General features: G+C 46.1%; 1 long non-coding RNA gene across 1 annotated transcript; it reads left to right on the forward strand.

The window, feature by feature from the left end:
• Positions 1 to 285: 285 nt before the first annotated feature.
• Positions 286 to 1,444, forward strand: LOC128402947 (uncharacterized). Its single transcript, XR_008327814.1, has 2 exons — positions 286 to 392; positions 1,304 to 1,444. It is a non-coding gene; the product is annotated as an uncharacterized LOC128402947 (long non-coding RNA).
• Positions 1,445 to 23,034: the final 21,590 nt, after the last annotated feature.

Here is a 23,034-nt window from a genome sequence, read left to right on the forward strand (position 1 = left end):
GACAGTATGCTCCAGCCACAGCTGGAGAGAGTGCCCTTATGCTCCCATATTGCTTGCAAGCTTCTGATTGGCCATTGTGAAAACAGGAATCTGGGCCAAATGAGTCACTTGACCCAATCCTGCAAGGCTCTACTTACATTCTTAGGCAGGAACAAAAAAGCACACATTTTACACCAGAAATGTCCACAGTGCAGCCCAGCATAATATGCCATCTGTTCTCTTATTGATTAAAAAGGCAGGTTTCTATTATGTTTGACTTGCCTGCGCATAACTGATGTTTCAGGTCAAAAAGCCCATCATCTTGAGAGAGCCACTGAAGGTTATTAGACAAGCAAGGAGGCCCTCCATCATCTGATCCATTCAGGTCACAGCCCAATCAGGAGGCGTCACAGGTAACAGTGTGACTCTGGGAGCCAATGAGAATGGCTGTCTTTACTTTGGGCAACATACCTGAATAAGCAACTGCAGGTGACCATCTAGGGAAGAACTTTACGCAGGGACGCATTTTCACTGCGCTGGTAGAAAAGTGCTGATCTGGGACACAATGTTCTAATGCTCAGAGGAAGCGGGAGGGAAGTGTGGTAAAGTGGTTAGAGCCTGGGAGACAGGGATTCAAATTCCCACTCAGCCATGAAGTTCACCGGGTGACCTTGGGCCACTCCCTTCATCTCAGCTTAATCTACCCCAGAGAGTTGCTGTTGTGAGGACAATATGGGGAGGAGGAGGTGCACGTCACCGTGGAAGCTGCCTTATACAGAGTCAGACCACTGATCTATCCAGCTCTGTACCATCTACACTGAAGACTCATCCATACTTTGGCTTGTTCCACTGCTTTTCCCCAGAGAAAACTCACTGAATCGGCACAAATGTCAATTAGCCCCAATGGACAAGCCTCCTCTGCTTATTGCCTTGGTTTGCCAGTAGCGGCCATTGCCATTGTAATAATAAAAACAGAACAACAACAACAATTTTATTATTTATATGCCGCCCGTCTGACTGGGTTTCCCCAGCCACTCTGGGCAGCTCCTAACAAAATATTAAAAACATAGTAAAACATCAACCATTAAAAATGTCCCTTCAGATGTCTTCCAAAGTCAAATAGTTGTTTCTCTGTTTGACATCTGACAGGAGAGCGTTTCACAGGGCGGGCGCCACTACCGAGAAGGCCCTCTGCCTGGTTCCGTGCAGCTTCATGTCTCATAGTGAGGGAACCACCAGAAGGCCCTCAGAGCTGGACCTCCGTGTCTGGGCTGACATGAAGAACTGCATGCAGCAGCCCCGACGTTCTCACCACTTTCCTCAGGTCATGGAGGGAGATGGCAAGAGATCAACAGGAGCCCTGCCAAGGACTGCAGGGTTTGGCGAGAGGTTCGGAATCTTCCAAGGCAAACAGAAAACCACTTGGAACAGTGCCTAAAAAGCATGGGACAAGCAAAAGAACAAACTCTGCTCAAACCCGTGCTTTCTAGGCACAGGATAATCAGAAGTGTAGATGAGCTCTGCGTGGCAGCAGATCTCCAGGGCTTCAGTCACAGGGGATGGTGCCAGCCCTACCAGGAGGTGGTAGAGACTGGATATTGAACGTGCAGCCCTCTGCAAGCAAAGCAGATGATCTGACATTAGGCAAGGGTGCTTCCTCTTTGCAGCAAAACAAAGAATGGCTTTCTAATGATGAGACAGCAAAAGGTTCTGCTGAAGTCCAATTAAATAGCAAAGGCAGGTGGGCAAGGGAAGGCAGCCCAGGCTCAGATGCTCAAATGCCAGAAAGCCAATGTTCATAATAATCTGGGTCAGTGTATAATAATCCAGATGCAACAATCATCATCATCATCATTATCATCATTGTTTTGCCAGGACGCTGAGGTCCAGCGCCAAGGGCCTTCTGGCAGTTGCCTTGCTGAGAGAAGCAAAGCTACAGGGAACCAGGCAGAGGGCCTTCTTGGTAGTGGCACCCGCCCTGTGGAACACCCTCCCATCAGATGTCAAGGAAATAAACAACTACCTGACATTTAGAAGACATCTGAAGGCAGCCCTGTGCAGGGAAGCTTTTAAAGTGTGACATTTTAATGTATTTTTAATCTTTGTTGGAAGCCGCCCAGAGTGGCTGGGGAAACCCAGCCAGATGGGCGGGGTACAAATAAATAAATAAATTATTATTATTATTATTATTATTATTATTATTATTATTATTATTATTTTATACCCCGCCCATCTGGCTGGGTTTCCCAAGCCACTCTGGGCGGCTCCCAACAGAACATAAAAACACAGTAAAAGATCAAACATTAAGAACTTCCCTAAACAGGGCTGCCTTCCAGATGTCTTCTAAAAGTCAGAATGTTGTTTATTTCCTTGACATCTGATGAGAGGGCCTTCCACAGAGCAGGCACCACTACTGAGAAGGCCCTCTGCCTGGTTCCTTGTAACCTCACTTCTTGCAGTGAGGGAACCACCAGAAGGCCCTCGGAGCTGGACCTCAGTGTCCGGGCTGAACGAAGGGGGTGGAGATGCTCTTTCAGGGCCGCAGCTGTTTCAGGCTTTAAGGTCAGCACCAACACTTTGAATTGTGTTCAGAAACATACTGGGAGCCAATGTAGGTCTTTCAGGACCCGTGTTATATGGTCTCGGCGGCCACTCCCAGTCACCTTAGCTCATTCTAACCTTAGATAGTTTTATGCTTTTGAGGGGAAATGTCTGAGGCTGACTGAGCTCACAGTGCATTGCGCATCTATCCCCTGTTGAAAGTGGTGCGCTCCCTGGCTGTCCATTTTTTCAGGAGCTAGATTCGAGATTTTGCTACTGCTGTACAAAGGAAATCCCATACGGATTTAGATTGGGGCTATTTGAAAAGCCAGCTGCCCCCCCCCACACACACACATCTTTCCTTGTTCCTTTATATCTGTGGATGAAGAGCAGTTGATGGTGCCACATCCCCATGCACTAAAGCATGCTCTGGCGCAAGCATGTGTTTTTTCAAGCACTGTGGTGCCAGGAATTCCATACCCTCCAACCTTTCTCCAATGAAAATAGGGACGTCCCATTCCATAATGATAATTTTACTATTTATACCCCACACATCTTACTGGGTTGCCCCCGACACTCCGGGCAGCTTCCAACATATATCTAAACATAATAAAATGATAAACATTAAAAAAAACCCTTCCTTATACAGTATTGCCTTCACCCAGAGCTCGGGGGTTGGATAACTCCATACCCTCCAACATTTCTCCGATGAAAATAGGGACATCCTGAGGAAAAGCGGGACATTCCAGGAACAAATCAGAAACCGGGATGGGTGCTCTAAATCAGGGATGTCCCTGGAAAATAAAGACTCTTGGAGGGTCTGGAATTCTCTTTCCTAAGGCTGTGTGACTTTAAAGCGTATTTGAAGCACATTTCTCCCTCAAAGAATTATGGGCATTGTAGTTTCTTAAGGGCTGCTGGGAAATGTAACTCGGTGAGGGGGAAAACTACACAGCCCAGAATTCTTTTTTTAGAAAGAATGTGATTAAAATGTGCTTTCAAGTATCATCATGATGTTTTCAATGTTCGTTGAAAACCTTTGAGCTAGTAAACATTCCCCACCAATGCATCACATAGAGGAATGTATTACATGGAAGAATGTACAGTGGTGCCCCACAAGACGAACGCCTCGCAAGACGGAAAACCTGCTAGACGTAAGGGTTTTCCATTTTGGAGGCGCTTTGCAAAACGAATTTCCCTATGGGCTTCCTTCGCAAGACGAAAGCCCATAGGGAAATCTCCGGGACAGCGGGGAAGCTCAGCGCGTCTTCCCCACTGTCCTCGGACCTCCTCCAAAGGCTGGTGGTGGGGCGGAGAGACCTCCTCCCGCCGCCAGGCTTCGGAAGGCTCCTCCGAAGGCTGGCGGTGGGGCGGAGAGACCTCCTCCCGCCGCCAGCCTTCGGATGGCTGTTCTGAAGGCTGGCGGTGGGGCGGAGAGACCTTCTCCCCGCGCCAGCCTTCGGATGGCTGTTCTGAAGACTTGCGGTGGGAGGAGGGTTTTCCTTCCCACCGCCAACATTCAGAATGCTGTTCTGAATTTTGGCGGTGGGGAGGAAAAACCCTCCTCCCACCGCAAGCCCCGGGAACAGAGGAGAAGCACTGCGCGCCTTCCCCTCTGTTGCCGTACCTGTCCTGAAGGCTTGCGGTGGGGAGAAAAGCCCTTCTCCGCACCGCCAGCCTGGCAAGCGGTCTCCATAGGAACGCATTAATTGATTTTCAATGCATTCCTATGGGAAACCGTGCTTCGCAAGATGAAAAACTCACAAGAAGAAAAAACTTGCGGATCGAATTAATTTCGTCTTGCGAGGCACCACTGTATTACAATGGTACCTCAGGTTAAGAACTTAATTCATTCTGGAGGTCCGTTCTTAACCTGAAACTGTTCTTTCTTTTTTTTTTCAAAAAAAATTATTCATTCTATAACACAACTAAACAACACAAACAGAAAAACAAACAATACAAACAGATTCTTGTCTTATCCTTATTTTTTCTAAACATTGTTAGGTGAGCTTCCCCAAGTCCCCCCATCTGATTTTCATTTTACCTCATCTCTAGCAGTTTACATATATCATAATTTTAACCATTTTTAATCACACTTTTACCATATTATCACATTTTATCCCCTACAAGTAATACTAGTTTAAAATACACTATCTTCTACTTCTAACCCTACAGCTTATATCCGCTTCCAAAGCTATTCTAAGTTTTAAATATTGGCATTTTTTAAAAAATATTCTTTAAACTTCTTCCAATCTTCCACCATCTCTTCTCTCTGGTCTCGGAGTCTCCCAGTCAGTTCTGCAAATTCCATATAGTCTAACCTGAAACTGTTCTTAGCTTTAGCTAATGGGGCCTCCCGCTGCTGCCGCGCCACCGCCGCACAATTTCTGTTCTCATCCTGAAGCAAAGTTCTTAACCCGAGGTACTATTTCTGGGTTAGTGGAGTCTGTAACCTGAAGCGCCTGTAACTTGAAGCATCTGTAACCCGAGGTACCACTGTACTCCCTTGCAACTGTTTTTAGGGCTGCATCTACAGTGGTTTACCACACTGATTGCCACCGCATAAACGTGCTTAGCACATACTGTCCATAAAACACCTGATTTTGCAGCTGCGATAACACTGCCCTTGCGATGAGCAATAAAACATGTACACGCCTGCATGGCGGGGGGAACACTCCCTCCATGTATCGCTATTTAGAAAGCAAGGGAAATGACTCCAGATCTCATGACAATTCACACTTTCCAGGGCTGGTCTTCTAGGAAGGATGACGCCCCCATCTTGGAAAGAGGCCCAAACAATTTAATTCCCATTATGCTGAACTTTGATTCTTACGACCATTATTGTTTTAAGCAAAGCACTCTTGAGGAAGGTAACGTAGAGGAAAATATATTCATCATCTTCAGAGAAGGAAGGAGATGAACTGATATGAAGGGCTGGGTCAAGGAAGAAAGGCCCAGCTTCCAGTTCTGGATGTTGTTGGGGATCCACAGTTGTGTTACAAATTTCATACCCTCCAAGATTTCTCTGAAGAAAATAGGGATGTCCTATTCTATTATTATTACTATTATTATTATTATTATTATTATTAATCGTATAACTCCACATCTTTCAACATTTCTCCTATGAAATGTCCTAAGGAAAAGCGGGACATTCTGTGATCAAATCAGAAACTGGGATGACTTCTATAAATCCAGGACTTGTGGGATGTGATACATATGCAGCAGTCAAATACAGCATTCCTTGTTTTCCTAGAGTGCACATGCAAGGGGATGTTTGGTCCAGCCAGTCGGAACTTCCTGTTTCCTCCTGGACTGGGACATACTTCCTTTGGTCATGACCTTACCTGTTCAGGTAACAAAAGCACAAGGCACGCAGCACACTCTCTCTTTTTGACTTCCTCCGTCACTGAAGCAGCTTTTAGCTTTTAGCTTTTAGCTAGAGATGCTCTGTTTGCTTCCAGCCAACAGAGGACACTGGGATTATCCCCATATGGGATAGTTCCACATGTATATACTTTGTAACTAAGTCTGCCTTCAGGGATCCAACTGTGAACTGATGACGTGAGTAAACTTCTTTTATTGACTTTAAATAAGATTGTGGCATGTTTATTCTTTTAAGAGGGATATAAGGGATCTTACCAGGAACCTAACAGTGGGAGGCTTACACAAGCCTGCAACAAGCCTGCGAGCCGGTGTGGTATAGTGGTTAAGAGCTGTAGTCTCGTAATCTGGGGAACCGGGTTCGCATCTCCGCTCCTCCACATGCAGCTGCTGGGTGACCTTGGGTTAGTCACACTTCTTTGAAGTCTCTCAGCCCCACTCACCTCACAGAGTGTTTGTTGTGGGGGAGGAAGGGAAAGGAGAATGTTAGCCGCTTTGAGACTCCTTCGGGTAGTGATAAAGCGGGATATCAAATCCAAACTCTTCATCTTCTTCAACCAGCTACCTGGTGTGCGTTTAAAAGGGGAATTTAAAACTCTGCTAAGTAAAGGAACTTGCTAGCGCAAGTTAGGAAGGATATTAATAAACAATATATCCTCTCCTGCCTCCCTGAACATTCCCACAGGGCTGTCCCTGGAAAATAGGGACACTTGGAGGTTCTGACATTATACAGATGGGGTGGCTGCCCAGGCAGGCTTATGCATGGGCTTCTCATTAATAGTGTTGCAGGAGACACTGATGTGCAGCTGGTCATCCCAGCAATGCAAGCCACATCCAAACAGGAATCTGACATCCATAGCTGAAAGCAGTAATTTTGGATTAAGCTGGTGGTGGCAGGCAGCTAAGGGTGTATTCAGACACATGAAAAATATTGCATTAGTTTTCAAATGTTCCTTTCACACTGCAGTTCCTGCTGTGTTGTGCAATGCTTGCTCTGTGTTCGACATACCACAGTGTTGCACTAAATTTCATTCCTACCAGTGGGCGTGGTGTGGACATGTGTCATCAGACATTACCACTGCCCCACCTTCCTGATGCCCAATGAAAACAGCAGGAAAGAACTGTCTGGTGGTATGCCATCCCAAATTTTGTCACTTTACTCCCACAATTTTCCAGTTAAGGGAGCTGCAAGCATGCTTTTCTTTCCTGGAACCAAACAACATGGAAGCGAGCACTAAGCATGCACTTATATTCCATTAATTTCACAGAAGTTGCTTTTCACATCGTGTGAAAGCTCAGATATCATGTGGAAATTAAAAATGGGGGAAACATAAGGGAAATTGAATAAACTTCTGTGTGAATGCAGCCTTAAAAAAACCCAGAAGCAATGTAACTTTGGAGGCAGCCCAGCTGTCCGCTTTTTCTGCAGCCTTATCACATTAATCAACATGCACATTTAAAAATTAACAGGCCATTTCTTTTGTCCCTTTGCTGATTTATCCACTGCTAAAAATGTAAGCTGTAAATTCTTTGGAATAAGGAACCTGGATTTTTTTTTAAAATGTTAGTCTGTCAAGAACCATGTATATTGATGGCACTACACTGGTACCTCTGGTTACGAACTTAATACGTTCCGGAGGTCGGTTCTTAACCCGAAACCGTTCTTAACATGAGGTGTGCTTTTGCTAATGGGGCCTCCCACTGCCGCTGCATGATTTCTGTTCTCATCCTGGGGCAAAGTTTGCAACCAGGAGCATCTACTTCCGGGTTAGCGGAGCTCATTACCCGAAGCGTTCATAAGAAGGACGGTACATAACCCGAGGTTCCACTGAATCCAAGCAAAAAGGAATATTGAATGGAGAGCAAAACTCTTCAGCATGCTTTCTTTCAAAGAAAAGCCTATGTGTGGATAAACATCACAAGGCAGCTGGAGTCTGGAGTTTCCTGTTGCCATTCTGTTCTTGCCTTAAGGGAGAGAATAAAGCTCTGGTCTAGCTTCCTGGCACCTCTACAACGCAGGTCAATGCAATTTTCACCCTTCGAGATAAATCCAGCTGGCCCATCGAGTATGTAATGGCCCCAGCGGTGGAACAAGCTGATCGGGCATCTAAAGGTAAAAGGTAAAGGTACCCCTGCCCATACGGGCCAGTCTTGACAGACTCTAGGGTTGTGCGCTCATCTCACTCTAGAGGCCGGGAGCCAGCGCTGTCCGCAGACACTTCCGGGTCACGTGGCCAGCGTGACATCGCTGCTCTGGCGAACCAGCACCAGAGCAGCACACGGAAACGCCGTTTACCTTCCCGCTATAAAGCAGTACCTATTTATCTACTTGCACTTAAGGGTGCTTTCGAACTGCTAGGTGGGCAGGAGCTGGGACCGAACGACGGGAGCTCACCCCGCTGCAGGGATTCGAACCGCCGACCATGCGATCGGCAAGTCCTAGGCGCTGAGGTTTTACCCACAGCGCCACCCGCGTCCCATAAGATTGGGCACCTAGGGCGGCGCATATGCCCTGCGCCCAGAGGCAGGGCCAGCCAGGGCCTCTGAGGAGTCTGCCTGCCTCCTCCCACTCAGCCGCCCTACAGCTGAGAGGGAGGCAGCGGGCAGACCATTTGGGGCAGCGCGGAGCCTACAGATGCCCAAGGAGAGATGTGTGGCTCGGGCGCACTGCAGGCCCCACGGTGAGTGCTGCCCGTCGTTTTGTCATCCCCCTCAGTGGTGACACCCAGGATGGTCCGCCCCCACCGCATGCCCCCTTCCTCCACCCCTGGATGGCCCACCAAGATCTCAACAAGCCTCCTGGTTTCCTTCTCCTAGTGAGATTGTCAAGCACATAGAATCATAGAATTGTAGTGTTGGGAGAACACAGGTAAGGGCTTTATGGCAAAGCTGGAGGAAAGATCTTGAGGCCTTGTCCTCCCAGGCCATTTTGACAGGTGGGCAGCGCTGCTCGCCGGTCAATCAGGCGACCCAACTTGAAAGGAAATAATTGGGAGTGCACTCCAATCTCCCCCCAATTCTTTTCTTTCTTCCTTTGCAGTGCAGCTTCAGGCCAAGCTGGGCTGCAAAGGAGAGATCCCTGCCGAAAGCAGGAGTCGGCTGCACTGCGGAGTTCCCGGCCGGCTGGCTGCCTGGCTGGCTGATAGGAACTGAAATCCTGCCACATCTGGAAGGCTGCTGGTCCTCCTTGCTTGCCAGTGGTGGCTAATGCTCATTGCAGCTGGTAGAGTGGAAGGAAAGGCGCCCAGGCAGAAGGCAGAGCCAAAGACAGGTGGAACCAACTTATTCCAGACCCTCCAAGTGCCCCTATTTTCCAGGGCCAGTCCCAGATTTACAGAAGCCGTTCTGGTTTCTGATTTGATGCCATAATGTCATTTTCATCGGAGAAATGTTTGAGGGTATGTGACCCCCGAGCCAAGGAGATAAGCAACTATCTATGCAACTTTTAGAAGACATCTGAAGGGAGCCCTGTGTAGGGAAGGTTTTTAAAAAAATGTTTAATGTTTTATCACATATTTATATGTGTTGGAAGCTGCCCGGAGTGGCTGGGGCAACCCCGTCAGGTGGCTGGTGTATTGTTATTGTTGTTTCTGTTGAACAGAGCCTCCCTATCTTCATCAGATTGTTGTTGTTGTTGCTGCTGAATAAAGGTAAAGGGATCCCTGACGTTAGGTCCAGTTGTGGATGACTCTGGGATTGCGGCGCTCATCTTGCTTTATTGGCCGAGGGAGCCGGCGTACAGCTTCCAGGTCATGTGGCCAGTATGACTAAGCTGCTTCTGGCGAACCAGAGCAGCGCACAGAAATGCCGTTTACCTTCCCACCAGAGCGGTACCTATTTATCTACTTGCACTGGTGTGCTTTCGAACTGCTAGGTTGGCAGGAGCAGGGACTGAGCAACGGGAGCTTACCCCGTTGCGGGGATTCGAACGGCCGACCTTCTGATCAGCAAGCCCTAGGCTCTGTGGTTTAGACCACAGCTCCACCTGCGTCCCTGCTATGGAATAGGCATCCGTATTTTCATCAGATAAGTGTTGGAGGATATGCTTATTCCAGGTTTGTCACCATCTTGCTTCCTGAAGGAGGGTATCACTAAGCTAAGGAGGAAGAGGAAGCTGACAGGCAGGCCCACCCCCTGGACTGGGTGCAAATAGGAAGGTGGGGACTTGCTGAGTGGGGCGACTGAAGTTGGTGGTGGGGCAGTGGCCTGATTCGCCCCAGCAGACCAGCCTCCACTGCTTACGGCCCTGGTTGGGCGATGGCGGTCATGGCGCTCCTGCAGACCTGAGACTGACATGCAGAACGACATGCAGCCCTGACGTTCTCTCTGCTTTCCTCAGGTCATCGAGGGAGATGGCAGGAGATCAGCAGGAGTCTTGCCAAGGATTGCAGGGCTTGGCGAAAGGTTCGGAATCTTCCGAGGCAACTTTTTCCCCCCTGACCTCCTCTCCCCCTCGGCCAAACTCACATACACAGCTCTCGGGTCGGACGGTGGTATTGTTTCAGAGCTTGAAACAGGTCCAATATTTGGCCTTCACTTCCCCTCCGCAGCTCAGGAGACATTCTGTTCTCACACACTCTAATGGCTCTTCTCTAATGAGCACATGAAAATAACAAGGAAAACTAAAGCAATTTGGCTCGGTTTTGAGGAGGTGTGCCGGGGAGCAGGGGAATGAGCAGAGAGGAACAAATGCTGAAAAGCCAAGGCCTCTATTTTCCAATGCTGCTAGCCATGACAGGGGTTTTCTGAAAGCTCACCTTTTCAAAGGGCAAAGTCTGAAGTTTGGCTCTGCAGTGCAGTGATTTGTTTATAATTATATGTTGAGAGTAGAGTTCCTAGGAAGGCCAGATGCACAGATCCTGCTCAAACACCCCTAAGGATAGAGGCAAGGGGAACAGAGGGTGAGGTGGAGAAATGTCCCCGCTCAGACTCATAGAACTGCAGAGTTGGACACCCCCAGGGTCATCCAGTCCAACCCCCTGCAATGCAGGAATCTCAGAAAGAGCAGCCCCGCTCTCAGTGGCGTAGCAAGGTCAGGTGGTACCCGGTGCGGAAAATTTCTTGTCACCCACCCCCACATTGAAATTATTATTATTTTTTGCCTGCAAAAATGGTATGACTTTATTTCATATTTTTTTGGGGGGGAGCCAGAGTTGTTGAGCTTTTTGGGGGGAGCCAGAGTTGTTCAGTGTTATGTACTGAGTTGAATAGGATCCAAAAGGCAGCAGTCTGATTGGTCCTGGTCCTAGAACAATAGGATTCAGAATGCAGCAGTCTGATTGGTCCTAGAACAATAGGATTCAGAATGCAGCAGTCTGATCGGTCCTAGAACAATGCAGCAGTATGATTGGTCCGCAGGAGCCACCCAATCCAGCTCCAGGTGGAAGTGAATCTGCAACCTGATTGGCCTACAGGAGAATCCCAGAATTGGCCAATCACATGCGGCCCATTGTGTAAATAATGTATATAAAGCAGATACTTTGGGGGAACTTTCATTCCTCGCTACTATGAGCTGAATAAAGAGCATGAAATCCACTCTCGACTCCGAGTAGATTTCACTGGCGACAAAAGTGGGATCCCGCTAAGCTGACTGCCACACACACTGCCACCTGCCAAACCACTGCCTCGCACCGTGTATCCAAGCTTCAGCTCCAAGTATATTTCATTCAGATTTTTTTGAAGCGATCCCATGCCCTGCGACAAGGACTCTGCCTGCTGCTCACCAATTCCTGGATGCCAGAACCACCTACCCACAATTCCCCCATCTTGTCAGGATCCCGTATCAGGTCATTGCAACCTATCACTGAATGTTCAGAAGAACGCTGGTTCAGAGGAGGAATGAGTTCAGAGGAGGGACGTGATCAAACTCTTCAAATACCCAAAGCAGGGATGGGAGACACTGTTGAGCTTGAGATGTTGAGAGACTCCCAACTGCCATCAGCCTCAGCCAACAGAGCCAAGGGCCAAGGATTATGAGGGCTGCAGTCTGACCACACCTAAAGGGCCACAGGTGTCCTATCCCCGACTGCTATGTACTGAGTTGAATAGGATCCAAAATGCAGCAGTCTGGTTGGTCCTAGAACAATAGGATTCAGAATGCAGCAGTCTGATTAGCCCTAGAACAATAGGATTCAGAATGCAGCAATCTGATTGGTCCTAGAACAATAGGACCCTGAATGCAGCAGTCTGGTTAGTCCACAGGAGCCACCCAACCCAGCTCCAGGTGGAAGTGAATCCGCAACCTGATTGGTCTACAGGTGAATCCCGGAATTAGCCAATAAGAAGATCCCATTGAGGAAGGGTCACAGCTCAGTGGCAGAATATCCGCCTCTCCTGGTATGTCCCACAGAGGAACTTACGGTCTTCAAACAAAAATATCCTGAAGGTCCCAGGCCACAGAGAAGTTAGGCTGGCCTCAACTAGAGCCAGGGCTTTTTCAGCTGTGGCTCCGATCTGGTGGAACGCTCTGTCACAAGAGACTAGGGCCCTGCGGGACTTCACATCTTCCCGCAGGGCCTGCAAGACAGAGCTGTTCCACCAAGCCTTTGGCCAGGGCACAGCCTTACTCCCTCCTTTGGCAATCTTCACAGAACGCTAGCCCAATGGTTGCCATCAATTTGATTTGAATTAATTTTATAATGAAATGATTTTAGAATGTTGTACTATTTTATTGTTGTTAGCCGCCCTGAGCCCGGCTTCGGCTGAGGAGGGCAGGATATAAATAAAATGTTATTATTATTATTATTATTATTATTATTATTATTATTATTATTTCAAGCAGAAGGCTCACGGTTCAATTCACAGTGTCTACCAGCTTCCTATCTTTTTTAAGATGAGTATGCCACAATTAAGAGGAGGGAGAAGCAAAGAAAATGCTGTTCCCTTCACTGAAACACAGCCCTTTGGTGACTAACTGCTTTGGCCTGTGAAGGAAAGAGGATTCTTTCTGTTTCCTGATAGCAACTATGGTTACGGGGGAAATGTGAAGGGAAATCCGCCAAGCCTCTGAAGGGGAAATCGACCGAAGGAATTGATCTTTCCCACCCAAACCCAACCCCAGGGCAACTGCGAAGCACATGTGCAAAAAAACAAATCCCACCCAGAACCAGATTCCTATGTGGAAAGCTGACAGAACCTGCAGAACAGCTTTCCATACAGCCGTCATATGCATGCCATTGCAGCTCTCCCACCAAGAAGAGGCGAGTGCCAAGACTGTTAGAAGATTTACAGCGAGGTCTTCAAACTTTGCTTCCACAAATTAGGCACCTAACTGCTGGGGCTGCAACAGTTTTGCAAATTATTCAGCGAGATGAGTCAATTAAAAAAAAAAAAAACCACAGCTTTCAACTGATTTAAGCAGGTGGGCCCACAATGAATCTGGCAGCAGGGTTTTTTGAATTGTTAATTATTTTAATAACATAGAAAAATGCAGCTGGCAGGTGTCATCTTAAAAAGAAAAACAAGAAAAGGTTTCCTTCTTCTCTCAGTATCCAGGAAAGGTGATGTAGCCCTTGGGAGCACCAAAACAAACAAAAAAAGTAGATTATCCTGTGGGCCTGGGAAGCTAATGTCCTCTACTGAACTTTGGCTGGATAATGCTCCTCCAAAGCTGTCTGGAAAAGAAGAAAAGTTGCATTTATTGGTACTCATCTTGATAGCATAGATAGAAATATGATAGAGATAGATGGATGAGATAGATAGGTAGATAGATAGATGATAGATAGATAGATAGATAGATAGATAGATAGATAGATAGATAGATACCTCTGGTTGCGAATGGGATCTGTTCCGGAGGCCCGTTCACAACATGAAAAGCCCGCAACCTGAAGCTCCGTATCTGCTCAGGTGCGCAGTATGATTTGGTGCTTGTGCGCATGCACGAAGCACGATTTAGCGTTACTGCGCATGCGTGAGCAGCGAAACCCGGAAGTAACCTTTTCCAGTACTTCCGGGTCGCCATGGGACGCAACCTGAAAATCGTAACATGAAGCAAACGTAACATGAGGTATGACTGTAGATGATAGATAGATAGATGATAGATAGATAGATAGATAGATAGATAGATGATAGATAGATAGATAGACAGACAGACAGACAGACATATAGATATAGATATAGATATAGATATAGATATAGATATAGATATAGATATAGATATAGATATAGATATAGATATAGATATAGATATACTGTGGGGGGGTTTTAAAAAGAAAAATATGTGTCAGTACGCACCAGACCCCTCGCCACCGCTTGCCCACCCCCCAACTCGCTCATCCCCTCTTCATCTTTGCCACTTTCCAAGGGTGCCAACTGGAATAAAATATTGTGGGGGCCCAGGTAAGCCCCGCCTTGCATAATCGATCACACAATGCATCGCACACACACCATTTGAATAGCAATGCCCATCAACTTTGTGGGGGCCCAATCTCCTCAAATATTTTATTGGGGGGTGGGGCACAGCCCCCACAGCCCCTAGGATTTGGCTCCTATGTTGCTGTGCCATCCTTCATCGCTGCTGCTTCTTGTGGCTGCAGGCACAGCTTCCCGGAGGTGCTTTGACGCGACCCTTACAATCGCCAGAGTGGCTTCTGGGGAGGTGCCTGGTGACCGTAAGAGTTGTGCCAGAGCATAGGTGCTTTGGTGCGACCCTTACGATCACCAAAGCACCTTTACAATCATCACTGGCAAGACCAGTGTTCAAGGACGATGGGCGCTGAAGTCCGAAAACAGCTGGGGAGCCAAGTTTGGGAAAACTCTGCCCTAATGGCTGGAAAAAGGGGCACAGGAAGATGCCATTCATATGTTTCCCACATCATGTCTCGTTTGGTCCTTAGACTCGCCTCTGAAATTACTGTATTTTTCGCCCTATAGGACGCACTTTTTCCCCTCCAAAAATGAAGGGGAAATGTGTGTGCGTCCTATGGGGCGAATGCAGGCTTTCGCTGAAGCCTGGAGAGCGAGAGGGGTCGGTGCGCACCGACCCCTCTAGCTCTCCAGGCTTCAGGAAGCTCTGCGCAACCCTTGGGAGACCGGCGTGACTTCAAGCCGGGCTCCTGAGGGTTGCGCAGAGCTGCCTGCACTCCCGGGCTTCCCGCAGCTCTGCGCAACCCTAGGGAGCCCGGCGCAAAGTCTAGGCTTGCGGATAGCAGGCTGTTCTGGGGGCTGGGGTTGGGGGAAGCTCGGGCTTCCCCTGCGCCAGCCCCTGCCTGGGGGGGAAATAATTTTTTTTCTTTATTTCCCCCCAAAAGAAAACTAGGTGCGTCCTATGGGGCGGTGCGCCCTATGGGGCGAAAAATACGGTACCCAGCCAGGAAGGGTGAGGGGAGGCAGGGAAGTGTTAAGTATATCTGGTGCCGTGGTGCAAAGATCCCTCCGGCGGCGGCGCCCCCCATTTCCAAGAGTTGCCAACCTTTTTACAGCGCTGCAGGCAGCTTTGCGGGGCTGGAGGAGGCGGGCAGCGGCTGGAGGGCGGCTCCTCCAGCAGGGAAGAGACGGAGGCTCTGGGTGCAACGCTGCCTCAGCAAGGCGGGTGAGGGTGGCGAACTGATGTCGGAAGGCGCCGCCCCCAGCTTCCGCCTCTTCCCTGGCGCCCTCCAGAACTTGGTGCCCTGGCGCCCTGCACCACCTGTCTCTATGGGCAAGAGGCCCCTGAAGGAGGGGCAGTCAGGAGAATGGAAGGCAGGACGCTGTAGCCATCAGCTGCCAGAACAGGACAGAGATTTGCATAACATTTGCATATGCCGATAGGTGCCATGTGACCAGAGGGGTCTTCCTTCCACCTGAAACTAGCCACAGGGAGGGAGGTACAGGCCTGCCTGACTGCACAAGTCTGGCTCTATTTTTTGTGGACGAGTGGAGTTGCCTTCTGGCTGCCAACAAGGGGGGGAGACCGGTTTCTGGCCTATTGCCCAGCAACAACCAGGGAGAATGTGCATGCATAGAAAAGTTAGTCATGTACAGTTGTTAAGGGCAGTCATCCCAGAAGATCTGGAGAAAAGATCACTCGTTCTACTGCCAGCAGTGCCGGATTTATGTATAAGCTAAACAAGCTAAAGATTAGGGCCCCACTCTCTTGGGGGCCCCCAAAAAAATTAAAGGGGAAAAAACTGGATGTACATTTCCAAAATATAAGATAAAAAGCAAATAAACTGAAACCTACATACAGCAGCAGTGTTTTGTGTTGTGCAGGCTCCTATGATGTAAGTAAAGGGCCCCGCCTGCTAGCCTGCTCCCTAAAATATCACTTTGTTGTTCTTTAGTCACTCATTTCTATATACCTGAAGGTCCCCATCGTTCTGCCCAGGCACTGAGGTTCAACGCCGAGGGTCTTCTGGCAGTTCCCTCACTGCGAGAAGCAAAGCTACAGGGAATCAGGCAGACTGCCTTTTCGGTAGTGGCACCCTCCCATCAGATGTCAAAGAGATAAACCTGACATTTAGAAGACATCTGAAGGCAGCCCTGTTCAGGGAAATTTTTAATGTGCAATATTTTAATGTATTTTTAATCTGTGTTGGAAGCCGCCCAGAGTGGCTGGGGAAGCCCAGACAGATGGGCGGGGTACAAATAATAAATTATTATTATTATTATTATTATTATTATTATTATTATTATTATTACTACTACTATTATTACTATTATTACTATTATTACTATTATTATTATTATACTGTATAGGGTGCCTACATTCTACATGGACTGGTTGCATGGCAAAATCTGCAAATGGCTTTAGATACCTATTAGGTCCATAAATTACCATATAGCATATATTTCAACACAAAAAAACAGCAACAATTTGTTGTTGACAAAGGACAGGTGGACATAGAAAGGGCCCATTACCTTCAGTAGCTTAGGGCCTCATCAAACCTAAATCCAGCCCTGACCACTCACTAAGGAGGACAATAATACAATTCAAAACCGTGACAATGAGTTGCACATTTACTCAAAATCTAAGTGAAACTACAGTGGTACCTCAGGTTAAGTACTTAATTCGTTCCGGAGGTCCGTACTTAACCTGAAACTGTTCTTAACCTGAAGCACCACTTTAGCTAATGGGGCCTCCCGCTGCCGCTGGAGCACGATTTCTGTTCTCATCCTGAAGCAAAGTTCGTAACCTGAAGCACTATTTCTGGGTTAGCGGAGTCTGTAACCTGGTCAATTGACCAGTCAAATATTGTCGGTTGACCAGTTAGTTAACTACAGTGGTACCTCAGGTTAAGTACTTAATTCGTTCCGGAGGTCTGTACTTAACCTGAAACTGTTCTTAACCTGAAGCACCACTTTAGCTAATGGGGCCTCCCGCTGCCGCTGGAGCACAATTTCTGTTCTCATCCTGAAGCAAAGTTCGTAATCCGAGGTACTATTTCTAGGTTAGCAGAGCCTTTAACCTGAAGCGTATGTAACCTGAAGCATATGTAACCCGAGGTACCACTGTACTGGATTTCTAAAAAAAAAACCTGCTGAACTTGATCTGGTCAGAGCCTCTTTTCAAAGTCTGATAGTCATTTACACCTCCAGTGCCCTCCTGTCATCCCCTTGGCTTTTAGTACCACCATATCTTGTAAAGCGGCCTGAGACCTGCAGGTATAGGGCAGTATACCAATTTAATAAACAAATAAAATAATAATAATTTACGGCTTGCTGTGTGCTGAAAGAAAACTGTATGAAAATGATGTGCCAGTGGTATTTGACTCTTAGGAAAATAGCAAAATTGTTTAAGACAAGTCCAAACACCTGTTGGAAATGTAAAAAGAAAGAAGGCACCTTTCACCATATGTGGTGGTCCTGTAAGGTAATAAAAGCATTCTTTACCAGAATTATTAGAATGGAGAACCAAATTTATTGAATTCGCGGAAATGGCAAAATTAACAGCATCAATTAGAGGCTACTCTAATCAAAAAATTATTAAAGAGTGGGAATGCGTTAAGGAATACATGAAAAAAGTCGGTGCTGGAGTTTAAAAACTAATATGCAAAAGTTTAAAAGGCGCAAGGAGATAGGATGATAATATATCAAGGATGGAATAATAAATAAAGTGAATAACGCAACAGTAACCAAAATAATAGTAGCTAAAGAAGATTGCACACGGGTGGAGGGCTGTGGAGGAGGGAGGTGAAGGGATTAGTTGAAATTGTTAAAGATTGGTATAGTATTTAAGAGATTTAAATTTTTATAAAGATTCTATAAGGAAAGCAGAAAGTAGCAAGAAATATCAAGTAAAGGTATCGGAGAGATCAGTGTAAATGAAAACATGAGACTTATGGTTTTGTTACATATGATTTTATTTTGGAGTTGTCTGCTTATTTTGGAGTTGTTTGTTGTAAAGAATGTATATTATGTGAATAAAAAGAAAGAAAGAAAAAAGAAGCAACATTCTAAATATTTGCAGTCAGTTCCTATTTGTAGCTAACAATGTTGTACAAATATTAAAGAAAAGGATCGGTTCTTAGCTGTGATCCCAGAGCCTTCAAGATAGCCAGCGGTAGAATGGCACAAAAACAATACTTGGCAGATTCCTTCACTCAGTTAGTTTTTCAAGGTATGAAAAACTTCCTTCACTCAGTTTTTCAAGGTATGAAAAATGCCAAATTGTCAATATTTGTGACATGAAGGCACACTTTCCCATGCCTTTGGTCTATTGAAAATGTCAGCTTGTCAACATTTCCATCCACCTTAGGCAAAGATTCTGACCAATGTAGACAAAATAAGCAGATTTTATGTTGCTAAGAAAATAAAAAATTACTGTGTGTTGGAAAATCAATAAAAATTTATAAAAAAGAAAAAGAAAATAAAAAATTACTGAAACACAAAATAAAATAAAATAAAACAAAAGCATTCTGTGAAATGATATAAAATGAATTGAAAAAAATGTTTATAATAACTTTTGTAAAATAAAAAAAAGCCAGAAGCATTTTTATTAGAAATTGTAGGTACCGACATAACAAAGGAACAGAAAAGGATGTTATTAGCCCAAAGATGGAAAGAAGACAAAGTCCCTACCAGAGCGGAATGGCAAATTAAGCTATCAGAGTATGTCAAAATGGCAAAACTGACCGGAAAGCTCAGGAACCAAAAAGACAAAAACTTTTAAGAATGAACGGGAAAAAATTATATAGATAAATTTATAAACAGATAAAATAGATAAAAACATCAGCAGAATTTTAACAACATTTTTAATGTAACAAATACTGTGGACAAATATGGGGAGATACAGTATATGGATTGTGAAACAATATGTATCTGAAGATGTTGACATTTGGACCCATGGAGAGGGGAAGTCAGGAGATTCAGAGAAATCTCAAGATATGTTTATACATTTGGTATTGTTATAACTTTTTGCATGTAAAATCAAACAAAAAATATTTTAAAAAATAATAAACAAATATAAATAAATAAATAATCCCACCGTCTCCCACATACCCTCCAACATTTATCTGGTGAAAACAGGGATGTCCTATTCAATAATAATAATAATAAATTTATTATTTATACCCCGCCAATCTGACTGGGTTGCCCCAACCGCTCTGGGCGGCTTACAACACGTATAAGTTACAGGGAACCAGGCAGAGGGCCTTCTCGGTAGTGGCACCCGCTCTGTGGGACGCCCTCCCACCAGATGTCAAAGAAATAAACAACTACCAGACTTTTAGAAGACATCTGAAGGCAGCCCTGTTTAGGGAAGCTTTTAAGGTTTGATAGAGTATTGTATTTTAATATTTTGTTGTAAGATGCCCAGAGTGGCTGGGGAAACCCCAGACGGGCAGGGTATAAATAATAAATTATTATTTATAAAATCATAATAAAACTTTAAACATTAAAAAAACTTCCCTATACAGGGCTGCCTTCAGATGTTTTCTAAAGGTTGCATAGTTACTTATCTCCTTGGCTCGAGGGTCGCATAACTCCATATCCTCCAACATTTCTCCAATGAAAATAGGGATGCCCTAAGCAAAAGTGGGACATTCCGGGATCAAATCAGAAACTGGAAAAGCTTCTGTAATCCAGGACTGTCTCTAAAAAATAGGGACACTTGGAGGACTTGCTCCCAAGGGATAGTGCTATCTGCTTTGGGAACCACTGGTCTACACACTAACTGATAATGATTAGATGGAATTGTAGGGGAGGGAGGAAGAGAGGGTGGGAGGGAAGGGGACCTTGATAAATCTGCAAGCTCTTGATTCCCCCATATTCCTGGATAGCTCAGTTGGTTGGGGCGGGGTGCTGATAATGCTAAGGTTGCAGGTTCAATCCCTGTATGGAACAGCTGCATCACAAGGGGCTGGAGTAGAGTAGATTGACCTCAGGGTCCCTTCCAACTCTGCGATTCTATCATTTTGGTCAGATCTGGTCCCCTCTCATCTAAAAACAGCAGCTAAATATGTCATAAAAGGTGTTGTCTCTGGTCCATCTGAGTGCTGTCTTTGAATCCTCATTTAACCCATCACTGTTCTCACCGCCAACAAGCACATGCATTTATGTCTTTGTTTTTATATATTTTTCCTTTTATTTATTTAAACTTTTCAAGTTTATACATTTCACTAATTTTATACATTTCACTGATTTTACAATCATTTTGACATTTCAAAACTCGACTTCTTTCCCCCTCTTTCTGCGTTTCCTAACATTTGTTTTTAATATCTTCTGCATATCCAAAGTAACTTAATTTGCTCATTTATTCATCTTCTTTGAATATATATACTCTTATAAAACTGCAGGTTATTACAATAATCCTGCCAATGTTTTTATCTGTTTATAATTTATCAATAAACCATTTCCTCTTTTTTGTAAAAAACAAAACAAAAAACTTGTTACCTTGATTTCGTATACTTCTGGTAAGTTTCGCCATTTAGTTTTTGTATCCATTCTTCCTTTGCTGTGACTTCTGCTTCTTTCCATTTTGGGGCAAGTAACATTCTTGCCGCTGTATAAGTTTCTATACATTTTAGGTAGTTCTGTCCCTATAACTCCCCAGAGAAAAGCTTCTGGTTTTTTAAACATCCTTTTCATTCATTATATATCATTTCATGAAATGAAATGATGCATTTATGTCTTTAAAGCAGGGGATGGGGAACATTTTTATTAGACCAAAGGGCCACAATTTCCTTCTGGGCAGCCTTCCAAAGGCTATATGCCCTGGCAAATCCTGGCTTGCCCACACACTACTTGGTACCTCTGCCCTCCGTTGAGGCAAATAAGAGGCATAGCCAGAGGTTGAGGACAGATTTCAGCCAAGCAAAAGCACTGAATGCATGGCAGGGACAGTGAGGTGTGTGTGCACGAGTGCGTATGTGTGTACTAGGAGAAACTGGCTATGCAAGAAATGCACTTTGCATAAACTTAGAGGCACTGTGTTATTGCACTTGAAAACACTCAAAAGAGGCTCCAGGATTAAGCCCAGAGGCACAATCCAGTCAGGGCTGGATTTAGGTTTGATGAAGCCCTAAGCTACTAAAGATAATGGGGCCCATTATATGTCCAGCTGTCCTTTGTCAACCACAAATTGTCACTGTTTTTTGTGTTGAATATATGCTGTATGCTAATTTATGGACCTAATAGGTATCTAAAGGCATTTGCCCATGTTGCCATGCAAGCAGTCCATGCAGAATGTAGGCACCCTGTATATAGAAATGTGCAAACCAGTCATTTGTTTTTTACCTTATATTTTGGAAATGTACATCCAGGTGTGGTTTTTTACTTTAATTTGGGGGGGGGCAAGAGAGTGGGGCCCTAAGCTTTAGCTTGTTTAGCTTATAGGTAAATCTGGCACTGTAGGTGGTGCAAACCCCTACTCTGAATAATGATTTTTTTATAGAGCAGGGTAAGGGGCACTCGGGACGCGGGTGGCACTGTGGTCTAAACCACAGAGCCTAGGACTTGCTAATCAGAAGGTCGGCGGTTCGAATCCCCGCGACGGGGTGAGCTCCCGTTGCTCAGTCCCAGCTCCTGCCAACCTAGCAGTTCGAAAGCACGTCAAAGTGCAAGTAGATAAATAGGTACCACTCCAGCAGGAAGATAAATGGCATTTCTGTGTTCCGCTCTGGTTCACCAGAAGCGGCTTAGTCATGCTGGCCACATGACCCAGAAGCTGTACGCCGGATCCCTCGGCCAATAAAGCGAGATGAGTGCCGCAACCCCAGAGTCGGCCATGACTGGACCTAATGGTCAGGGGTCCCTTTACCTTTAAAGGGGCCCTCAGAATGGGTACATACAACCAACCCAGAAAAGTTTGAGAACTGCTGCTCCAGAGTTAAAGGTAAAGGTACCCCTGCCCGTACAGGCCAGTCTGGACAGACTCTGGGGTTGTGCGCCCATCTCACTTAAGAGGCCGGGGGCCAGCGCTGTCTGGAGACACTTCCGGGTCACGTGGCCAGCGTGACGAAGCTGCATCTGGCAAGCCAGCACAGCACACGGAAACGCCGTTTACCTTCCCGCTGGTAAGCGGTCCCTATTTATCTACTTGCACCCGCGGGTGCTTTCTAACTGCTAGGTTGGCAGGCGCTGGGACCGAGCGGCGGGAGCGCACCCCGCCGCGGGGATTCAAACCGCCGACCTTTCGATCGGCAAGTCCTAGGCGCTGAGGCTTTAGCCCACAGCGCCACCCGCGTCCAGAGTTATAAAGGCCTAAAAGCCAGCTGCGAGGGAAGGCCTAGCAGGTTTGGCACACTGTTCTCATCATGCCCAGATGCCTCTGTGAAGCCCATCAGCAAACCGGGGGCCCACCATGGCACCTCCCCACTTGTATAGGGGGTGGGGGAGAAGTTCTTTTGCATCAGAGGCATGAACGCAAAGGACAGAGGTGCTAACTTAGGAGAACAGAATAAAACCCTTTGCAGAATATAAATAAGATGTTCTCAACTGCTTCTCTCTCCCCCTTCCCTTCCCTTTCCTTGCTTTCAGGACAAAAGCAAACAATTCTTTCCATTAAAGTCATTTTCTTTTAGGGTGGGGAGAAAAGGAAAAAGGAAAAAAAGAAAGAAACCCAACACAGGAAAGGAACATTGGGAGGGCGGGAGGGGGAGAGTCCCTGGCGCTGCATCCGCAGCCTGTTTGAAAAGTTTACAGGCTTTGCACCAATGGCCGTCCAGGGCCTGTTTTGTTTTGTTTTTTCCCCCCGCCTTTGCCAATGAAGTCATGGGG

The sequence above is a fragment of the Podarcis raffonei genome, chromosome 1 (genome assembly GCF_027172205.1).
Source record: "Podarcis raffonei isolate rPodRaf1 chromosome 1, rPodRaf1.pri, whole genome shotgun sequence".
Lineage (NCBI taxonomy): Eukaryota > Metazoa > Chordata > Lepidosauria > Squamata > Lacertidae > Podarcis > Podarcis raffonei.